The sequence below is a fragment of the Leopardus geoffroyi genome, chromosome C1 (assembly GCF_018350155.1).
Source record: "Leopardus geoffroyi isolate Oge1 chromosome C1, O.geoffroyi_Oge1_pat1.0, whole genome shotgun sequence".
NCBI classification, from domain to species: domain Eukaryota; kingdom Metazoa; phylum Chordata; class Mammalia; order Carnivora; family Felidae; genus Leopardus; species Leopardus geoffroyi.
Window position 1 is genome coordinate 138869202 of NC_059328.1, and position 12852 is coordinate 138882053.

General features: G+C 40.9%; 1 long non-coding RNA gene across 2 annotated transcripts in view; it reads right to left on the reverse strand.

Annotated features, from left to right (window-relative positions):
* Positions 1–11530, reverse strand: part of LOC123598904 — a 31367-nt gene extending 19837 nt beyond the window's left edge. Inside the window, exon 1 of one of the 2 annotated variants that reach the window (XR_006712873.1) lies at positions 10976–11530. This is a non-coding gene — a long non-coding RNA (uncharacterized LOC123598904). Of the gene's footprint in view, positions 1–1859; positions 2187–10975 lie in introns of those variants that run through there. The other variant, XR_006712874.1, reaches the window with a different exon arrangement.
* Between the last annotated feature and the right edge of the window lie 1322 nt (positions 11531–12852).

Consider the following 12852-nt stretch of genomic DNA (forward strand, 5'->3'; position numbering starts at 1 on the left):
CTTCTAAAGCCTATGATCAAAAGATTTGGATCATTCAGTCCCTGAAGTCCCTTTGAGATCTAAAATTCCACAGTTGGATAAAATGAGCAGATCAGAAAGCACAGGTGTATAAATTTCCTAGTAATAAACGTTCCTGAAACAACACAAGAAGATAGGGGAGCCTTTGAGGAAGCATCAAGCAAGCAAAACTCGGGATAGCTAAGTTCTCTTCTATTTTTCCATTTCTCTTGAAGAGAAGGCAACAAAGATTTGGCTTTACACAGGCTGATTAACAACCCAGGAGAAAATCAAAGGTACTTATTTACAGGATTCCTAACCCCAGCCATTTCCCCCGTTCAGTGAATGTTAAATCGTGATGAGGAAGGTAGATTTGCAGTATTGTAATCTGATTTTTTTAAAGTTCCAGAGGCTTTGGTTCAAAAAGAACATATTACCAATTTGCATCCCATTTGGAATGTCTAAATCTTAAGTTTTAAAAGGCCCAAACTTAAAGTATGTACAATAAAATAAACAACAATCCCCTGGGCTCTACTCAAATACAGCACAGAATACATATTTTGTCTTGACTTAATCACATTCTCAGTAGGAAAAGAAGTACAACAAACATACAAATGTCTGGATTTATCCTGCTAAAGTAAGGAGGACATCCAGAAAATAAGACTTGTCCTTGACAAATTCTATCTTCCATTCCCCTGACTTACACATCAAATTTCTGCTTCTCTCCAACTAGTTCTCATTTCCCAGAAGTCTTATTCTTAGCTGACTGTCAGCTAGTCTCTACAGATAATGGCTTTTAGCTGATATTGGTTTAAGGTGTTTCTTTTCCCAGTTGTATTTGCATATATAAGTGAAAGCTTTAAAATCATCAGCCTTAGGTCTCAGGAACTAATTATAATATGGTGGGGAGAGTAGAATGGAATTTAGGAAAGTGTTTTAGTGAAAAATTCTCAATTGACCCACTCCTCCAGTCAAAGCTCAAGGGAGAATTAGAAGGAAATATCAAGACACAAGCCAGAAACTGTCACCTGCTGGACTTTCAGATTTGTTTTAGTTGCAAGTGACAAAAACACAGTTCAAATCAACTTGAGTAAATATGGGACTTCACTGGTTCATGGTATCCAAGAAAGAACAGTCAGACATGGGAAGAGCAGAGATACTGCTGAATCTCTGAAATTACCAGAATTGGGGAATCAGGTGCACACTGGATTTTCCTCTGTTCTTCACTCTTACCTCTCTGCCTATCTACTATATCCTCTCCCCCTGCAGAATGATTTTCTTCAGATGAGAGGATACATGACCTTTGAGGGTTGCTAAGTTTTACATCTTACAGATTTAACAGAAGGAGGCTGCCCTCAAGCTCTCTCTGGACACCAGTCCACCCAAGGAAAAGACTCATTAGCCCTGTCTGAATCAGCTTTGGACCATCATCTGGGTCCAGAGGGAGGGCTGCTGGGATTGGTCCACTTTCCATGGTGGATCTGTCAGGTAGGGCCTGGGAACAGAGACGTGAAGGGATACTCGGGTGTTTATTCCTATATTAACTATGAGGATGGAAGGAAGGTGGGCATTTTGTAGTAAAGGGATCCGGGCAGACACTCCCACATGCCAGATGTCCTCTACAGCTGGGCACAACACAGTGCTGCTCAAAGCCCCAGTGTCTCACACTGGCAAAAAGTTCCTTCCATACGGAACACCACATGGTTTTAGCTCACTGGGGGCTATAAAGAACATAGCCTCCTTAGGTTAAACTGTTGTAATATAGAGGCAGAAGCAAGATAATATCCAAAGGACACCCAAACAGGAGAAAGGGATTTGATAGATACTATACATTATACCAATATCTACTTGTCCACACTTACCAATCTCTGGGAATTCCCAGAAATAATTGAGGGTGGGATCAGTGGGTACTTTGCTGGAGACTGGAGTTTCTGCAATAGTAGTTAGATGCTAGGGTTAGCAAAATAGGAATTAAAGCTGTTAGTGTAGAACATAGGGGATGGGGCTAAGAGCTGGGGCTTTGGAGGTACACTGCCTGGGTTCAAATTCTTGCTCCACTGCTGCCCAACTGTGGGATCTTGGGAAAGTGGCTAGTGACTCTGTGCCTCAGGTTTCTCATCTGTAAAATGGGAATGATAATAGTACATAACTCAAATGGTTGTTTTAAGGATTAGATTAATTTATGTGAAAGCACTTTAAAATTTTATTTCCCGGGGTGCCTGGGTGGCGCAGTCGGTTAAGCGTCCGACTTCAGCCAGGTCACGATCTCGCGGACCGTGAGTTCGAGCCCCGCGTCGGGCTCTGGGCTGATGGCTCAGAGCCTGGAGCCTGTTTCCGATTCTGTGTCTCCCTCTCTCTCTGCCCCTCCCCCGTTCATGCTCTGTCTCTCTCTGTCCCAAAAAAAAATAAATAAATGTTGAAAAAAAAATTAAAAAAAAAAATTTATTTCCCAAAAGGATATAGACAAAGACCTTTCGGAAACTAAAATATCTCCAAATCCAAAGAATAAGTCTCCAGTAGTAAAATTACAGAAACGAATAGAACATTTCAGGGCAGAGAGTTATGACTAATACCTCAGTCCCCACTATACAGACACCTGCTCACCATGATTTTGGGTTCACTGTGCCAGGCGAGAAGCACGTATTTCTCACTCTTATTCTCCTCTTACCAACATCTCTAAGGATCTAATCTCAAGTAGCTTTTTGGATGGCTTAGGAATTCTTAGGCCTAGGCCCTGAAGACCACTCCCTCAAAGTTTGTGCCCCATCTCCACTGATTTTAGTCTCTAAAACCTGAAACTTCAGAGTCTCTAAGAATCATTAGGGAGAGGTGGGGGAGTAAGGGGAAATATGCTGTGAAAGGACTGAGGAATATCTCACAATGGCTCACCGAAGGAGAGAGGAAATAAAAGAGTGTACATCTGTGCAGCCTGGTGCGGTGGTCCAGGCTATCTCGCAGACAGATGATAACACCCAGCTGCCCTCCGGGACGAGGTCAAGGCAAACAGATCCATCCTTTGCCAGCTGCCATGGCTCTGAAGTAATAGGGAGGCAGAAGAATAGCAGGTTAATCCAGGGCACCTAAGATCAAAGAGCAGCACCTCCAGGTCAGCTGTGCTCCTCCTTCCTGGAGTCAGGGATATGTCAGCTCAGACACGAAATGGAAAAGTGGACTGACTCCTTGGAACTGTTGACTAAAGATAACCATTGATTGTGAGTGCAGTGAGTGTTTTTCTTTCTCTCTCTTAAAAGGAAGTTGCTAAACTTGTTACTGGAAAGAGTCAGATTCCTTAGATTGTTCCATATGCCCAAATCTGACAGTTACACTGGCACACTTTGATTCCCCATTTCAAAAACGTGTGTGGAGACACAACTGAGCGACTTCCATGTCACATCCTGTTCTCTCAATCCAGCTTTTGACATTTGCAGAGTACTCTTCCAAGGGAATAAACTAAGCGCAGATAGAACTCAGTCTTTTCCCTTTAAGCCATCTCTTCCTTTAACATATTCTTCATCAAAGATGCACTAGAAAACACTGTCTAGTGCGTAGAGAAGGTGTAATTTTTCAGTTTCTCACTGAGACGCAGGTTGGCAAATAGGTTAATTTTAACTTCACAGATTGCAAGGTGTGTGAATAGAACAGCTATATCAAGAACAAAATAGAGCTGAGAAGAAGAGCTGCTCTGAACCACCAAGCTATTTCATCCCTAAGGTCAGAAAGGGCATTGAGGGCTAGTGCGTTAACCACTAAAACAGCACCAGATTGAGGAATTTCAACAATATGTGCCCCTTTGCTTCTTATCAGGAATAGAGACGGGTGTGGCACGTGAAGGGAAGAAAGGGGTGTCCAAATTTTTCCTGGATAGTAATTGTAACTAACACTGATTAAGTGCTTGCTGCATGCCAGGCACCAGACTAGGAATGTAATAAATACACAGGATCTCGTTTACTCCTTACCACAGCTCTTTGAGAAAGGGACGGCTTCAGTCTCCTTTTGCAGATGGGGGAGCTAGGACTCGGAGAAATTAAATCATTGCTTGAAATCACATTGCTGACATGCGGTGACGGTGAGATTTGCACCAAGGTCTGTCTGGGTTCAGAGCCCACACCCCATTTCTTTATCCTGGCTTGTGCCATGAGCCCAGTGATAAGAAAAGATCATTTGCTGTCAATCCTCAGTTGCCTGGGGCCTCTTACACAGTTTATGGATTACCCAGCCTTACCATTGTCTTCACAGCACCCATTTGTTAGACCCTCTGTTAGAGGAACAAGCCCACAGGGGCCGAGGGCAGGGGAAAGAGGAAACACCAAGTGATTGATTTGACGCACCTGGTACCAAACCCAAGGAGGAAGTCATTAAAACCAATGGGTAGAGTGAGATTTAGGGATTATCTGCATGTTTCAGTTATCACAGTATTCACTGTTCTTCATAAGCCTGCACAATCAAGTTGGCTCCAAAGCAGTTTTGTTTGCTTTGCCCTTTTACCCACCTAATCAGCCTAGGCAAAGACTTCACCTCTGATTTTAGGGGAGCAAAGTCATTCTATTTGGAACTTAACTGGCTCTGCGAGTCAGACAGCAGCAAGGGCCCGCCCTTAGATCAAATACAATTTAAGGCCAGTAATGAACAAGGTCATTAAGTTATTTTAAGATCTCTTACTCCCATTGCCTATCCAACCAGGGTGTGTTTATTCATTTTCAAATGCCAGAAAAGTCCAAAGGAGGGTATTATGTTCATCTTGATAATGAGTGGATCTTAGAGGGCGTAGCTGCAGTACACGTGAGTTAGGTTCACAGTTATGTCATTCCCTGGGTAGAGACCCTCATCTCAATGACAGAAAGTACACACACGCACACACGTACACACACAAATACATACTCAAACAAACATTTTCAGTGATAATGTATTAAGTAAAGCTTTGTTAAACACTCTGTTAAAAAAATGAGTATGAGCCTTAGGATATTAAAAGACTGCCTTGGGGAATGAAGGCAGAATGCTGTTCCTGTTTGATCTGGGGACACAACACACAGAGCTGGGGCTGCATGGAGTATGAAGTTCTGTAACTTTGTATGTTAAATAAACATTTCCCTTGGATGAAGTCACAGTTATCTGAATGCTTTGGAAAGAGAGCTCCCTTTTAAATCTTTTTGACAAAATCCATCTCTTGAATGAAATACATCTATTCCTACAGGTCCCAACAGCCACTGATTGATACACAGACACTGGCAGAGACGACCAGCTCCTCACTAACACCCATGTTCTCTATTTCTTCCTGGGTGCTCCAATAGACTGTATTTCTCACCCTCCTCTGCAGTTAGATATGGCCATGTAGTCAGTGAAATGTGGGCAGAGGTGATGCGTGCCCATCTCCCAGCCTGGCCCCCGAGAACCTTCCATGCATGCTCCTCTATGCCCTTTTCCCTACCAGCTGTGCACTTGGAAGCCACATGTCAAAGATGGCACAGCCTCCATTGGCCCAGGCCCCTACATGGCTTCATGAAAGAGGGGCACCCTTCTGACCTGCTCACTTACCCAGTGTCATCATATGAGTAAGAAATATACTTCCATGTCTTAGTCATTACATATTTTGGGGTCTGTTCTTATGGCAGTCAGCCTATCCTACCTAATACGGACACATTTTTCAGGCAAAAATAAGCTCCAAATGTGTTAAAATCATTTCAGTTTTGACTGACCTCCTGGGTATTACTCAGCAGAAGCATTAACCACCTATAGATAAGTTCCCTTATTTACCTAGAAGCCCATCTACATAGATTAGCTTGACTGCGAATCAACGTCTACAAATCAGAACATCCGCCCTTGAGAGTTTTCACTTAAGACTCATTTTGAAACAACTGTTGGTTTTCTTTCAGGGAACCTTGACACATGCAAAGTACCCTCCTTAATTCACAGGCCAAGAGTTTCTAATGATGCCTCCCTTTCAGCCTATCTGGAAAATGAACACCTATGTCTTTGAAGTGGCCCCCAGGACCCTCACAAGTGAATTTCTGTGATGCTATATAGTAATTGTTTGAGTAAGATTTTTTTATTTACACAAATTGTGCATCAATACCCATCTCAACTGAAGACATAAAAAGATATTCGGTGTTTTGAACAATGCAAGGACCAAGTCGAAAACAATGTGCATATAACCAATGTAAGGTAGATGCTGTTTCTTCAACATTCCATGCAATTACTCTGAAGTATATTTTAAATGGTTTAAAAAAATTTTTTCAAATAATTTTTAAAATCTGCATAAATAGCATGCTTAAATTATCTGTTAAAGTATGCAAATTACTTTTTTTACGTACTAGAATATCCCCCCTCTCCCTCATTCCTCCCTCCCCATTACTGAAAAACAAGAATATCCCCCATCTTCCTCATTCCTCCCTCCCCATTACTGAAAAACAAGTCTTTTGAGGAAGCTACTTGATTTCTTAGTTTCTGACCTCACAGATTCCTAGAACAGAAAATCGGAACAAGGACCTGAACAGAGGCGAGTCCTAGAAATTAGGGAGGGAGGTTAGGAGGAAGATAGAAGAGAAGATATAAGGGGAAGGAAAGATGATCTTAGCTTAAAAACAAGGGGAAGCAAGTGCCATGCTCAACAACCAGAGATCATGGGGTTGGAAGGAGCAGCTGACGGTGTCCCACAGTTAGCTGTGCGGTGACTGAAGGGAGAAAGAGTCAGTGAACAAGCCCCTCATAGGCTGCTTGAAGCAGTTTAATACTGAGACCAGAAGAGTAAGGTTTTGTTGAAGTGTGAATTCTAAATTCCCTTACTTTTTATTTTTTTAGAGTACATTTACTTTTTACTTTTTAGAATATGTTTACTTTAATTTTTCTTAATTTTTTATTTAGAAAGAGAGAGCAGTCACAAGCAGGGACTCAGGCACAGGGAGAGAGAGAGAGAGAGAGAGAGAGAGAGAGAGAGAGAATCTTAAGCAGGCTCCGTGCTCAGCACAGAGCCAGATGCAAGGCTCCATATCACGACCCTGGGATCACAGCCTGGGCCGAAATCAAGAGTCAGATTCTCAACGAACTGAGCCATCCAGGCACCCCAAGAGTACATCTACTTTAAATGCTCAAATCACTTTAGTATTTCCTACAAACGAAGTTCTCAGCCTCCTTGCCCAAACCCTGCAAAGTACTCCCCCGACATTTTTGGTGGAGCCTCCAAAGAGTGAGTCCTATGTGCTTAAAAGCAACTGTCCACTAGTCACCAATTGATGTCTTCTATGGTTAATGTCCGCTACCCTCCTTGAAGAAGCCTCTTGATTGCCACTGGTAACACAGCTCTTAAGAGATCACCAAATAGCTCCGGGGTGGGAGGCTGGGGGCACTGATGGCTCTAGTAAAATGAAAAAGCCAAAACTTGGGGCTGGATATCCATCTGCCTTCTCATCCAAACGCAGTCCATGTTAATCACTGGCCAAATTAAGTAACCATTTGGTGATATGTTCTCTCCACACTTCAGTTCTTCCTCTGTTTCCTCTAATCTTGACTTCTTTATAAACATGTCTTGAAGGCAAAAGGAATCTGATCTCAAAATGGATTCCTGTTTTGGTTTTTGAGGTCTGCCAGTAATTTGTACCATCTAAGGACATCAGAAGCAGCTATTTTGACCATAACCAGATGGCTGCAGCTTCCCAAATTATCTGTATCTTCAGTGTAACATTTTTTCCCATTTGTTTTATGGAACTTTTTGTGAGTCTATTGGTATCTTTTATTTCAGCAATGAAAATTCCCCCAAGGAACATCTTTTCAGCCTCCCTCTCAGCTTTTTCCTAATAGTTGTAAATTGTGAGGCTAAAATATGAATTGAATAATCTGTTCAACTTTATAATGCTGCAAAGAAACATTCATAACTTCCCGGTAGGCCATGCAAATTTATATAGAAAAATTAGTCTGTATCCAAGGCTTAATGTCTCAATCATCACCCTCTAGCTCCTCCAAAAACCGGACTCAACTCAAAAAAAAAAAAGAAAGAAAGAAAATTTGAAAAAATAATATAAACTTTGTGTGCATAAAGTTTTATATATTATGTAAGAGATGTGTGCATGTGCATGTGCGTGTGCGTGTGTGCATGTGTATGTGTAAAACTTTAGGGAAATAAGGTCTAATGGGAAATAAGAGAAAAGTCTAAATTTCAACCAAAGCTGGGAAGATGAAAAGAAGACCCTAAACTCTGGTAATTGGATTTTATTTGGTGTTATTAATAAGAATGAGTTTGACTAGGAAAGGATTCAAATGGAAGCAAAGGAAAAGCTGTAATGACCATCACTGAACTGAAACTATGGGATTGTGCAATCTCTCTCTCTCTCTCTTTCTCTCTCTCTCTCTCCTTCTTTCTTAGAGATATGCTCCTCTTTATAAAGCCAGCAAGCTTGATCCCCATCTATTCCTCACACGGGACAAGGTTGGGAGATGAGGACTGAGAAGTCCATGCAAGACCAACAGAACTATCTTCCGTACACATTCCAGTTCTTCAACCACACCTTTGTGCAGGCTGGTGTTACTCTGGCAGCACAGTGATAAATAATGCCCTTTTCAACATAGTCTGCCCTGGTAAAGGCTTCAGCTGTCAGTTAAGGAGGGAACTGGCTCCTCAGGGAAGAAAAGGGAAGATATCTGTGAAGTAGGGTGGAGAACTGTGGCTGCAGGATGTTATGCACAAGCAGAGAGGGTTGGAGTGTCAGTCTGCATTTTTCTGCACCTGATTTACATTTCCTATAGTAGTCCTTACATATGTGGGGAAAGATCACCAACTTGGATTAAGAGACTGATCTGAGGAGTGGCTCAAGGTCATTCCTTTAACCTTTCTGTACCCTTGTTTTTTCCTAACCACAAATTAAGAACAATTCCTTATGATTTTTCCAGGGCAACGATGAGAGTATGAGATGCTAATGTGCTTGCCATTTGACTGTGCTGAGGTTAAAAGAAAAAACTAAACTAAAATCTTTGTGTTTTAACCTGATACAAGTTGGTTATGTCACAAGGTCAGTGGCAGACCTGGGCCACTTTCCAGGGGAGATGTTCTCCAAGTCTCCAGGTAACATCCCTGATGCTTAGTTAGATCCTGGACTCTACCATCTCTACACAAGTCTCCCTCCATGATGGGGTGGGAGGAGAAAAGCAACTGGAGAGATTTGTGGCACCACTACTGACAACCTGTTGGCCAGAATTTGTCATATGACCTCTCCCAATGTGAGGGGGGGGCAAGGAAGATACAGTTTTCCCATGTACCCAAAAGAATTCAGTGAGAACTGAAAGTCTCTTCTGCTGAGTTATGTAAGGATATACATGGATTATATATAAAACATATAAAATATTTTAGAAACCATAGACAACAGTGCAGTGAATTATCAATAAGCTCCTAAGTACCTAGGAAACACAACCTTTGTGCCCAAGACTCAGCCATATGCTAGGACTGCTGAAGATAATTCTTGTAGTTCCCTCTCTCAAGGAGCTTTCACTCTTGTTGGACAGACAAGATATGCTTCAAAGAAATGCAGCTAAACAATGTGGAAATAGTTCTGTTTTAGGAGTCAGAATACTTAGATTCTACTACCAACTCTGTCACTTACTAATTGCATCACCTTGGACAAGTACCTTAATCATTCTCGGGTTCCTCATCTGAAAACTGCACATAAGAGCATCTACTGCATCTACCATACAGGGCTGTAGTGAGGACCAGTTGAGATAACCAATGTGCCTGAGACCTGTTAATGATGTGTTTGTTCTCCACATACAAGTTATGACTAGAGACCAACACAAAGTATAACAATAGTACTTGAACTTGATCCATTTATTGAGCACCTCTTCTTTTATAGACTTTACATAGGATTTCTCTTCTTGGAGTTTGGCTGTGGATTTAAACAGTAAGAGAGAAAGGAAAGAAGCTCAATTCCATGTGTGGCAAGTGGTTTGAAACAGATGGAGGGGCTGGATTTGTGAATAAGGCCTGGTGTTAAAGGCAAAAAGAGATGAAAAGTTTCTAGAGATTTGTGGTTGTGCAACAATGTGAATATATTTAACACTCCTGAATTGTACACCTAAAAATGCTTACAATGGCAAATTTTGTGTTATGTGTATTTTACCACAACTGAAAATTTAAAAACAAAAACAAACGAGACAAAACAAAAAGGCGAAAAGCAAGTGGATGTGAATAGCACAAATGGTTTCTGAGAACCTGAGTAGTTGTAGGGAAACGGCCCATTGATGAAGAAATATTAAAGACAGACTGACAAAAGTGGCCTAGATCCAAGTGTTAGTAGGAAATCATGATAGGTTCTTGAATAGGAAAGTGACATGACAAAAATATTGTTTAACAAGATTAACTGGGCACAATATTCATGAATGTTTATATCTAGAGAGAGGCTGGGAGCATGGGCCACATGTGATGGTTTGTTGAATCTAGGGGAACATATCTAGAGCCTAAGCAAGGGCATGGAGAGGAAGAAAATTCGGCTGTGAAGACAAAAACCAACATATTGTGCCACCAGATTAGATGAGGAGGATAATGGGAAGAGGAGAGTCAAATGACCCTAAGTTTGAATGTGGAAGGAAGCAAAAATGACTTTGTACCCTCTACATGCCATCGTATAAGGAGAGCCACCTTAAATATTCGGTATAACAGAAAATTTGTGATTACTTGATAATACAATGAGAGCTATAGACAAAATGCTCATTTTAATCTATTTGAAGAGGTCACATGAGTGCTTTCTCTTGCAGAATTAAACTGAGGCTTGAGAAGTATATGTCATACCTCTGTCCCATCCCCCTTGATGGCCATCTCCCCATTACCTCTGAACAACTCCATGGTCCTCAGCATAACACTCAAGGCCTCAGATAGTCTGACCATACCGTACTCTTTTGAACCTTTAACTCACTAACCTTTAACTCACTAACTCATACGCCCCTTATGCTTCCCGCACGAGATTGCTTAAGGCCTCTGCAAGCAGGCCATGTAGTCTCTTACCTCCATGCCTTTGCTTCTTCAGCTCCCTCTGTATGAAATGCTCTTTCCTTCTTCTTTGTGAAGGAATTTGCTATGCTCTGCTCTATGCCCCAGTATAACTTTGTTCTTCTAGCATGTAATTTGATTTATTCAAGTTGGGATTAAGACTAACTGAATACACATCCTTCTGTCTCTAGGCTGACAACTTCATCCAGATTTGTCTGGCACCATTCCATTTTAAAACTGACAGAACCATGTCCCAGGAAATTCATCAGTCTCAGGCAAACTATGATGTCTGGTCACCCTACACTTTCTTTGTTGCATCACAAACCAAAGGAAAGACATCATCTGCGCTATTGCTATAAGCATCTTATTTGTATTGTCTCAGTCATCACAGCCACCAAAGATGTTATCATTCCCTTTTACAGGTGAGGAGATGGAGGCTCAGAGAAGGTAAGTAGCATGTTAGAGAAATGGCAATGCAGGACTCCAACCCAAGACATCTGATTTTTTAGCCCATCCAGTGGAGAGTCAGATATCAAAAGGGGTGGAGCAGGAGGCTGACAAATGTTTCCCCATGTTTGTCCCTTATCCAAACCCTGCTTTTCTTAATAGAGAACTATTGATTCTACATTCCAGATATGACAATGACTAGTTAATAAGTGCTCAATAAATGTTCATTGAATTGAGGTTAACTGATTGATAGGTACCTAATGTGAAGAATAAGAGAAATAGATAAATAATAAGAGAGTCATGAAAAAGGAAATGTTAACTAATTTTCAACAGTACACAAGAGAAAGAGGGCTAGCAATGGGCTGCTATTTAGACCTTAAGGTAAAATATATCCAGTCTGATTGCTCTCTCAAGCCTCACCTCCTTTCAATCAGATGGAAACCAGGCCCTCTTTCAACATTTTCACAGAACATTTCCAAGTATTACTTCTCATTATTCTTATATTATTCCATTTGCATTTTAAACATACAGTGCTTAAAGGCTGGAAAACAATGAAACATGCAAATAAGGAAGCTGAAAGTGTTCTTTGAAAAGTTAAGTGATGAAAAGTAATGGCATTCAAATTCTTTAAATGCAATACATTATCTCTTAAATCCACTTTTCTGTTCCTTTCCTACCTTCCCCCTGCTTTTGTTACTCTCTGCTTTGAAAAAAAAAAAAATAGAATTTCACAATAGTTTTTTTGTAGGGAAAAGTAACTTTTAGAGCTTGAATTATTTGTTTTTAATCTTATAAACATAATGCTCTTTTGGAGAAAAAAATTTAACCTGGATGGAAAATTTTATGACAATTCTCCATCATTGTTATTTTAAATGGATTATTAAATTAATCTGGATGCATTTAATATTGAATATTCTTGAATTTTGGGGGGCAATGCCAAAGTTAGTGACCTAAACTCAATTAAGGGGTGTTTTTAACCAATTGGATCATCACATGGTCGTTCAGCACTTCACTGTGAGAAGCTACGTTCTACAATTTCTGTTTTTACACAAAGTAAGCTTTTAAACTATTCTCTCTCACAATCTGCAAGCTCTTAGAGAAAAAGAAACCATTTCTACTTTATTAACCTGCTTTTTAAAGTGCCCAGAATAGCCCTCTTCATGGATCAATTGAGAGCAAATGTGTCTTCACGATGACAATAGGGACAATGGCCACAGATTTATTCTTTAAGGACACTGGAATGGTCAGCAAAGCATTGTGTATCTATTTTTAAATGAATTTAAGAGAAGTTGAAAGATCTCTGCGCTCAGAGAATGCCCCAACTACCTCACTGTAAGCCCTGGGCTCCTTCCCTTTGCTCTCACAGCTGAGCCCTGGCCAGACTCTTTCCAGATCTGGTTCTGTTTCTTCTGCCCTTTAGTAGATAATCTTGGATAGCATCAGCC